The following is a 10517-nucleotide window of genomic DNA, read 5'->3' on the forward strand; positions in this document are numbered from 1 at the left end:
CATGACCCAGCTATTGAATGAACTGCATACATTTGAGTCTCTTAACAAATCCATTACAAAAGAGACTGAAGCAAATGTGGTAGAGGAGAAACCTTCAAACTCTGAGGAGAAATCCAAGAAGAGAAAGAAGAATAATAATAAGGACAATGGAAAGGGTAAAAAATCCAATAAAGGCAAGAAAGCACCAAAAGCCAAGGAGAAAAAAATTGACAACAACTCCAAGAAGAAAGAACCAAAAGGAAAATGTTTCCATTGTGGAGTTGAAGGTCACTGGAAGAGAAACTGCAAGAAGTATCTCTTTGAGCTGAAAAAGAAAGGTAAATACGATTTACTTGTACTTGAAGCTTGTGTAGTGGAAGACGATATGTCATCCTGGGTTTTAGATTTAGGAACCAATAACCAGGTTTGTTCTTCCATGCAGATACTTATGTCATCAAGGGAGCTGGTAGATGGTGAGGTGACCATGCGAGTTGGAAATGGAGCGCTTGTTTCAGCAGGAGCAAGGGGAACCGTTCGTTTAAATTTTTGGAACAATTATTCAGCTTTGAAAAATGTTTATTTTATTCCTGGATTTTCTAGAAACATAGTTTCTTTATCTATGTTGCATGAACAATTTTTTTTATATTTCTTTTAGTAATAATGCAATTGTTATTTCAAAGAATGGTTTCAAAATATGTCAAGCAGAACATAATAACAAAATGTATATGCTCAAACCAATGAACGAACGCTCAATAATTCAGAATTATTTAAAGTAACAAAATTGCAAGGTGACAAAAGAAAAAAAGTTTCAAACAAGGATGACACATATCTTTGGCATCTTAGACTTGGTCATATAGATCTAGATAGGATAAACTGGTTAACAAAATATGGACTTTTGAGAGAACTAAGAGTTGGAACTCTTCCGAATTGTGAACCTTCTCTAGAAGGAAAAATGACAAGACGTCCTTTCTGAATGAAAGGCAATAGAGCCAAAGAAACTTTGGAACTTGTACACAACGATGTCTGTGGTCCAGTCAATGTACAAGCAAGAGGTGGGTATGAGTATTTCGTCACTTTTTTTACGATTGCTCAATATATGGTCATACTTACCTAATGCTTAGGAAATCTGAAACCTTTGGTAAGTTTCAAGAATTCAAAGCTGAGGCTGAGAAGCAGTTAGGTAATACTCTAAAGACACTTTGATATAATCGAGGTGGAGAATATTTGGATTTAGAATTCAAAGATTTCTTGCTGGAGCATGGTATTCTATCCCAACTCATAGCACCAGGAACGCCACAACAAAATGGTGTTTCTGAAAGAAGAAACAGGACCTTGTTGGACATAGTCAGGTCTATGTTAACCTACGCTTTACTTCCTCTCTCATTCTGGGGATATGCACTTCAAACGACGACATACATTTTGAATGTAGTCCCATCTAAGACTATTACCAAAACGCCATTGGAATTGTAGAATGGAAACAAACCTAGTTTGCACCATTTCCGCATTTGGGGTTGTCCTGCTCATGTTCTTAGACCTAAATCAGGGAAACTTGAATCAAGGTCGGAAGTGTGCACTTTTGTTGGCTACGCTCCAGAAACAAGAGGTGGTTATTTCTATAGTCCCATGGATCAAAAGGTATTAGTTTCCACAAATGCAACCTTCCTTGAACATGACTATATGAATAACTATAAACCTCGGAGCAAGGTAGTATTGGAGGAACTCACAACTGATAAGATTCCATCACAATCATCTTCATCATTAAATGATAAACGACAAGCCAAGGAAACCATGATTCTTGAAAAAGAAACCCCGGTGCAACGTCATAGTGGGAGGATTGTGTGACAACCTGTTTGCTGTGAACATGAGGCACATGTCCTTGTTTCTGATACAGACAAGGACGATCCATTAACCTTTAAAGAGGCAATGGATGATCCTGAAAAGGAGAAATGGCAAGAAGCCATGAACTAAAAAATGGAATCGATGTATTCGAATTCTGTCTGGGAACTTGTGGATCCACCTGAAGATGTCAAGCCCATAGGGTGTAAGTGGATATACAAGAAGAAAAGAGGTGTAGATGGGAAACTAAAGACTTTCAAAGAGAGACTTGTAGCCAAAGGTTACACTGAGAGAGAAGGTATTGATTATGAAGAAACATTTTCTCCTGTGACCATGCTCAAATCCATTTGTATCCTATTATCCATAACGGCTGGCAATGATTATGAGATATGGAAAATGGACGTCAAGATAGCATTTCTGAATGGCTATCTTGATTAAAGTATCTATATGGTACAACCAGAAGGGTTCATAAAGAAACGGGAAGATCAAAAGGTGTGCAAGTTGTTGAAATCCATTTATGGATTAAAGAAAGCATCTAGATCTTGGAATATCACTTTTGATGAAACAATAAAACATATGGGTTCAAACAGAATGTGGACGAAGCATGTGTATAAATACATCAAAGGAAAAGTGGTGGTTTTCTTAGTTCTTTACGTTGATGACATTTTGCTCATTGGGAACAAGGTAGAGACATTGTCAAACGTAAAGAAATGGTTAGCTAAAAAGTTCCAAATGAAAGATTTGGTGAGGCGAGTTATGTTCTGGGAATCCAAATCCTAAGTGTTAAGAAGAACAAGCTCTTGGGACTTTCTCAGGCTAACTATATAGATAAGGTGCTTGAAATATTCTCTATGGAGAATTCCAAGAAAGGCCAATTACCGTCTAGAGATGGAATTGCTCTCTCCAAGGAACAATGTCCCAAGACACCTCAGGTGGAAGAGGATATGAGAAAGTATCCCATGCTTCAGCAGTTGGGAGTCAGATGTATGATATGTTGTGTACTAGGCCTGACATATGTTATGTAGTTGAGATTGTAAGTCATTATCAATTGAATCCTGGTTTGGAACACTGTATTGCAGTAAAGCACATTCTCAAGTATCTTAGGAGAACAAGAGACTATATGATGGTATATTCAGGAGGTGAGCTAAACCCTATTGGATACACTGATTCTGATTTCCAATCAAACAAAGACTGTCAAAAATTGACATCTTGGTCAGTGTTCACTCATGGTGGAGGAGCTGTTGTCTGGAGAAGCATTAAGCAATCCAACATAGTTGATTCAACCATGGAAGCCAAATACATAGCGGTTTGTGAAGCAGCTAAGGAAGCAGTTTTTTTGAGGAAGTTCTACACTGATCTAGAAGTTGTTCCAAATATGGATAAGCCACTGATCATGTACTGTAACAACTGTGGAGCATTAGCTAATTCCAAAGAACCGAGAATCCACAAGAAAAGGAAGAATATAGAAAGGAAATACCATCTGGTAAGAGAGATTGTACACCAAGGTGATGTGAATGTTATGATGATAGTGTCGGAATAGAACTTGGCTGACTCGTTAACTAAGACACTTCCTACAAAGTCGTTCATGGGTCACGTGCACAATATGGTATTAAGGGAAATGTCTTACTTGCTTTGAGGGCAAGTGGGAGATTATTAGGATTAATGCCCTAAAAGCATGTAAAGAAATTTTATTGGTTTTAAATAAAAGTACAATTTTATTATATTTGAATGTTATAATTATTGTTTGAAATAATTATATAATAATATCAAGAAAATTATTTATTCATTCATGAGAATATGATCTTGTATTAGTATGAGAGAATTAAGATCATATATAATGAGTAAAATAGTCAATAACATATTAAAGTAAGGAATCTTTAATAAATGGTTCCTAGTACGGTTTGCTAACCATACGAGATGCAAGTAATCTAGATTCAGATTACTGATGTGAATAGACATCTTAGTAAAGGTGTTGTACTTAATAGAGATTATATATGACATGACCGATGAGAATTAATGATCTTTATAAACTTGTTGTTTGACGTAAAGATTTAATTCTTGTTAGAATAGATGATCATTTGTAGATCAGTCTAAATCCTGAGTATTCATGAACTCGTGTTTATGTTTATTGGATCTTTTGATTCACTCGTTAAGGTCTCTTAGAATAATGAGGCTAATGACTTTTGTTTTGGAGATTCAATATCATGGATGGCTAGTAACATGAATTACAATATTGGAATCCATGCTTTCCTAACGAATCGAATATTGGTTCCCTTAAGGGTTGATTCTGGAGTTGAATAGTTATTGACCTCAAATCTATAATTAGATTACAGATTAATTATTCGCTAGTGAATTAATGGTACTTAAGGATCAAGAAGTAATTAGAAGGGAAAAACGATAATTTTGACCAGCTCTAATTAACGAACCAATAACCAATAATGGAGGACAAAACTACATATATTGATTATTTCAATGGACTACTAGAGAAAACTCTGTAAATATAATTCTATAAATACTTAGAGTGCAATTCCATATTTATAGTGGAGTAATCATAGAATTAATAAATAAGACTATTAAAGAGTTTAATTAATAATCTTGTTTATTGGAGGTTTGTATCATAGGTCCATGGTCTCCAAATCACATCTGTCCTACACTGTCAAGGGTAAGGATGTCAAAAGAAAGATTTGTTAACAGAAATGACTAAATTGCAAAGGAATTAATTTTCTAGGGCAAGAAAATAATTATTTGATAATTATGGGTAATTGAATAAATGTGAATTAATTAATTATTTAACTATATAGTTTTTATTTTGAAAAACTATAGTTTAAAATTAATATTAATCTTGTTTGAATTAATATAAAGAGAAATAATAATAAATATCTTATTTATAATATGATATTTATTTATTAAATTTAAAACTGATATTTTAAGATAAAGTTAATTTTGAATTAACTGATATTTATGTTGGAATTAATATATTGTCTTAAAAGTTGATTAAATATACAAATGAGAAAATTAGGGCAACCCTAATAGGGCTGAGCGACACACACTGTAATGTACAGTGTGTGACGCCTAGCATCAGGGATTTTTATCCCTGGGATATGAATTTTGAATTTCAAATAATTTTGTTTAATCAGTTATTTAATAATTATTATTAAATATTATTTAAATAGATATTTAAATGAAAATATCTAATCAGTTTTAATTTGAATTATATTTTAATTAAATAAAGATTATTAATTAGATTAAATATCTCTATAAATGTAATATATGTGATATTCAAAATTGATGAATAATCACACCCTCTCTCTAAAAGGCGATAGTTTCATCTAAACCTGAAAACTATTCCAAACCTTCTCTCTGTTAAAAACTCACTAGATCTCATGTGTTGAATACATCTAGGGAGTCACATAAATAAACCTTTTGAATCCTACATGCCCACACATGTCCTTGTGTGTTTGAGGATTGGTCTGGAAGATCAGGGTGTGAGATCTCAGAAGACTGGATAGGAAAATCGTTGAATTATACGAAAAGACTCAATGACACTTGATAGGCTTCAAGAGGTAATCCCTGATCTATTTGTATGTGATTTAATATTTATATATATGATCATGGCTGGTATTAATATTTATTAAAATGAGTCCATATATTCTGCTGCGTACCTTTGATTTGATCATTTAATACTGTTGACAGTGAGAACTCGTCAACAATGTTGGGTTAGAAAAATCAAAGTATAGTGCTTATAAATGAAGAACACCAAAAATCTAATAAGAAACTTAGAAAATAGTTGTAGAAGGAAATGGGAAAAGAACTTGCATTTCTCTTGGTATAATGCTACTGTGTTTTTTCCAACCCCCTTCAATGTTGGAGTGGGGTTCCCTTTATAGTGGGCTCTAATGGCCCCTGATACATTGTGGCCCAAGGGACCAGATCGTACACAAGTACATTGTCAGGGGAGTGGTATTAGGTGTAGTGGTGTCGGCTCCAGTATATGGTCAGAGTCTGTGGGAGCACCTCCACTTTAGTACTTGATTGTGCCTCAACTACTTGCCCAGTACGAGTGTCAGAGACTGGCTGCTGATGACCACAACAGGTACCTTACTTGTACGACCACTACTTGTCTGGCGTGGGCCTTGTGTCCGTACTCTAATTCCTTTTGGTTTGTAAGTGCGCTCCGTACCTCTTCTGACATCGCATCGAATCGTTGTGAGGCTTGCTACATATGCGGCACGAGACGCCTCAAGGAGGCCATGTCTCTCGAGGCCCCTAAGGATGCGAGATGCCTTGCGGACACGAGACGCCTTGTGGAGGTCATGTCTCGCGATCCCTAAGGATGCGGCTGCCTCCGCGAGATGCTTGTCTTCTTGGGGAGCTTGTTCTGAACAAATTATTGTTCTCTATCAGGATTGGTAAAGTTTTCTTAACTTAATGTTAAGAGAATGATACCTCGCTAGTGGCATGAGGCTCATGTGACAATCCATGACCACATTAGCGGAGTAGGCATGACTAAGTGAAGTAGGCTTGTCTCGCGAGACGCTACCATGCACGCGAGATGCCACCCCTAGCGAGGCGCCTATTGATGCGCGAGACGCTTCCCCTAGCGAGGGGCCTATTGGCGCATGAGATGCTACCATGTGCGTGAGATGCCAACCCTAGCGAGGCGCCTGTTGGTGCGCAAGACGCTTCCCCTAGCGAAGCGCCTGTTGGCGCGCGAGGCACCTGTTGGTGCGCGAGACGCTTCCCCTAGCGAGGCGCATGTTGGTGCGCGAGACGCCACCCCTCGCGAGAGGATGGTGGCGCGAGGCGCCTCACGGAGGCATGGGCGTGGTGGCCTTGCAGGAGCATGGGCCCAAGGGCCTCGCGGAGGCGTAGGCACATGGGTGCCTCGCGTGGCACACCTCTTGGGCGCGCGAGGCACGAGACGGGGGTCCCGTGTGGTGCACCTATTGGATACGTGAGGCACCAAGTTGAGATGTCGCGCTTGTAATGGGGCTTCGCTTGGCGAGGCTTCCCAATACACGCCTAGGGTTGTAGACACAGGTATGTACTTAGGCGTTTATGGGACTTTTGCACGCGATTTGGATCTTTGACCAGTATGGGACTTTGAGCATCCACACTTGCCCCCCCCAGTCTAGGAGAGGACCTTTAGGTGCTCTGGTAGGCTCTTCTCTTTGGTTTCTATAAATAGGCCTTCATGTCTAGCCTATTATTTACATTTCATCTCCTTAGCTTAGTGGTTTTTGAGTCTTTACTTCTTTTGAGAGGTAAGGGGTTCGAACCCCCACAACCTCACTTTTGTTATCCCTTTCTTTTATTATTTGTGTTCATTCCTTTTATGCCCATATTCATGTAGGTACTTGGGGACTAAAACACCATTTTCCTTTGTTTTTTCATACGCGTACTTTCGACCCTTTGCTTCTCTTCGACTGTGACAGTGCTTTTGACCCTCAACCTCCTTTTGACCACGACAACGCTCAATTTTACTTACTTGAGGTATACTTTCTTTCTCCCTTATGTTTACTGGGTCTAAATTAGCACCACTCGGGATGGGTTTCTTTGGCCAGAGCTCGTCGTGAGTTAACCTAGTTACATGCCCTCGTTCATACCCCGTAGTTTGTCATTTAGAGCGCTTGTGCCTAGAGATTTTGAGCCCATTCCTTTGTGTTTTGTAGCAATCCTCTCATTTACACGTGAACCCTAATTACTTATGAGACGAGGTCCCATGACATGTGAAGGATCATCCGGTGCTCCTTCGGGGGTCGAGTTTGTAGACTTATCTTCAGACTTGAAGTCCCCCAAAGACAACCCTCACCAAGACTATGACACTTTGAGGTATGCCAGTATACATCATCTTGAGCATATGGCTGAACTTAGACGTAAAATTTGGGTGGTGGAGAGCAAAATAGACTTAGTTCTGAGGGGCGATAGAGTATCTTTCCCCCTTGACCTGAACGACCATATAGCAAACCTTAGGGTGACTCGTTTAGATCTGCAGATGGAGTTGGAGTATATGGAGGGAAATCTCCCGCCTGAACCTCCTGTCCCATTTTCCCCTTATGATTGTTATGGGGCCATCCCAATTTCTCCTCAACCCTTTTTCTCGGTCTACCCTTGCTTAGCGCTTTCACACTCAGCGCCTCGGTGGAAGACCCTTGCTAGGAAGAAAAAATGGAGGGTAAAGTACCTTGTTTCTACCTCACATTTTTCTTTTGGTTGTGCAGATATGTCAAAGAGAGTACGACAACAGGTGGCCCCTGAGAAGCCAGACCCTGGTCCTCTGTTGGCATCTACCATAGTGTCCCATGTGTCTGAAAACAAATAGCTAGAATTAGTAGAGAAATACAGTGTTGGCAAGGAGTACAAGTTATACGATCCTTCGAACAAGTGCTGGGCTGATAACCCCTGCTCAGGGCTATGTGGCCATGAGTGAGCACATCTTGAAGACAGGTGGTACAATTCTATTACACCCATTTTTTGTCATGATTCTCAACCATTTTGACCTTGCTCTGCTCCAGTTGGCACCCAATAGCTGGCTGACTTTGAGCTGCCTCAATATGGCGTATATGGAGCTTAACGAGCGTGCTCCTATGGCTCAAGAGGTGCATTACATGTACAACCTCATGCCCACTCCTAAATCCAAAGGCTTTTATTTCCTACAGAAAGCCAATTCTCAGGTCTCCTTGATAGAGGGTTCTGTGTCCAACCCAGGGACCTGGAAGCAGGACTTCTTCTTCGTGAAAGGTCCCATTTCTGTTTGTGAGCACTTTTGCTCATCTCCTAGTAAGTACTTCAAGTTTTTTTTGTTACATACCATTTTGGAACTTATGTTCATATTGGCAACTGTGTTGGTTATGCAGAGAACTTCATCATTCCCGGCGTTTCCGAGTTGGAGGCAGATGCGGTGGACAGATTTCTCGATGCTGACCCCAGCAAGAAAATGGCTACCCGTCTCGTCACCGTGACCAACCTCAACCGTTACAAGCTATCCACGGTTTCGGAGCCTTGTGTTGTTGTGGCATATTTCTGAGCGGAGGAAAAAGGAAATTTTAGCTGAGCCTCACTTGGATGGGGGTGATGCAGAGTGTGTGGCCGAGGAGGTTTCCCCATAACATAGGCGACCTTGCCGATCATCTCTATCTCCTAGAGGGTGCCCTCCTTTAGCCCCTACGGACCATGACATGGCCTCTCACTCCCACAATCAATAGGCCATGTCGAGGGGCTTCGTCTGTCTCTTTTCTGAGGACTACGATGCTTTCCCTCATGCTTCCCTCAATCTTGGTTCGCCGGGGGCTCATTTTCCCAATATTCCTGCGCCCCCTCCTCCTTCAGTGAGCGGGTCATCTATCCCTACCCAACTAGGAACCCCTGACTTAGAGAGGGTGCCTTGGGTGGGCCGCATGGCGACCTCTTATGGGAACCGGTATATCCAGGTCACAGGGGATCTTCCTGAGGCTGATTGGAGAGGTCTTGGAAGTTTTGCCATGTCAGAGCCTGGGGAGATTCTTGTGCGCTCTGCCACATAGGTGAGTTCATGCATCTTACATTGGCCTTACCCTTTTTTTTTTCTCGTCATCATTAATGTTATTTTTCTTGTGCAGACTTATACAGTGGCCCAACGATTTGCCAACTTGGTGCAGGACCTCTCCTCGTCGAATGCTGAAAGGGCCCGTCTAATGGTCAAGGTTCAGGGGCTCGAGAGGGAACTTATTGAAACCAACCTTAAGCTTAAGAAGGCCCTAGAGAAGGCCTCTTCATCATCAAAAAAGAAGAAAAGGGTGACTTCCGAGGTCGTGATGCTGCAGGAGAAGGTTACTCGCTTAGAGGCCGATCTTAAGGGAGCAGAGGCCAAAATCTCCATGTTGCAGGAGAGGAACACTTCCTTAGAGACAATTTTTGCCGATATCCCTCTACGGAGTATGGAGGCAAAATCCTAACTTTAATTTCTCCTCCTTTGGTGAGCACGCCATTGCTAGGGTGGCTGAGTGGAACGCCTACGGCAAGAGGCCTTAAGATCTTGCTTCTGCAATTTTTACCTTTCAGTTCAATGTGGTTGTATGCTCATTTGAGCCTTATTTTGTTTTTAATTTCCCTGAGTCCTGCCGCATTATTGAAACTCTTTTTTTTATATATATATATATACATATGTGATTATTCTCTTTTGTTCCTCTATGTTTGAGGTCCTTCTGAGCTCGCACAATGGGGTTCGATAGGTTCTTTTTTTTTACATATACTTTTTTATTTATCAGGCTTAAGGTCCTTTGGAGCCCATACAAAGAGGTTCGATAGGTCTCTCTTTGGTGCCTCTTGATTGTATCTATAAAGATATATTGACCCTTTGGGTTCTAGTTATCCTTTTACATATTTTTGCATGCGCTTATTATTTCTTGCGAGAAGCGTCCTTCTTGTCATTATTCATAGTATTATTTTTGCAAGGGTCTCTTTTATGACCATTTTTGGCTAGACGGCTTGGTGGCCGCTCTAGGCTTATTGGTGGGTGCTCTTCCTAAGGCCTTTCCTCTCGTGGAAGTATCTGCCTTTATTAGGAAGCTTTTCTTGTAGGACCTTTTGACTTCCTCGATGTTCATAAGGGTAGCTAATCCTTGTGAACTCAAGTGATACCTTGCAAGGTCTGCTTCTTTATTTGTAAGGGTTTTTTTTTTTTTTTTTTTACATAAGGGTCTCGTTTAGGATCCTGATATAAG

The sequence above is a fragment of the Humulus lupulus genome, chromosome 1 (genome assembly GCF_963169125.1).
Source record: "Humulus lupulus chromosome 1, drHumLupu1.1, whole genome shotgun sequence".
Taxonomy (NCBI): Eukaryota; Viridiplantae; Streptophyta; class Magnoliopsida; order Rosales; family Cannabaceae; genus Humulus; species Humulus lupulus.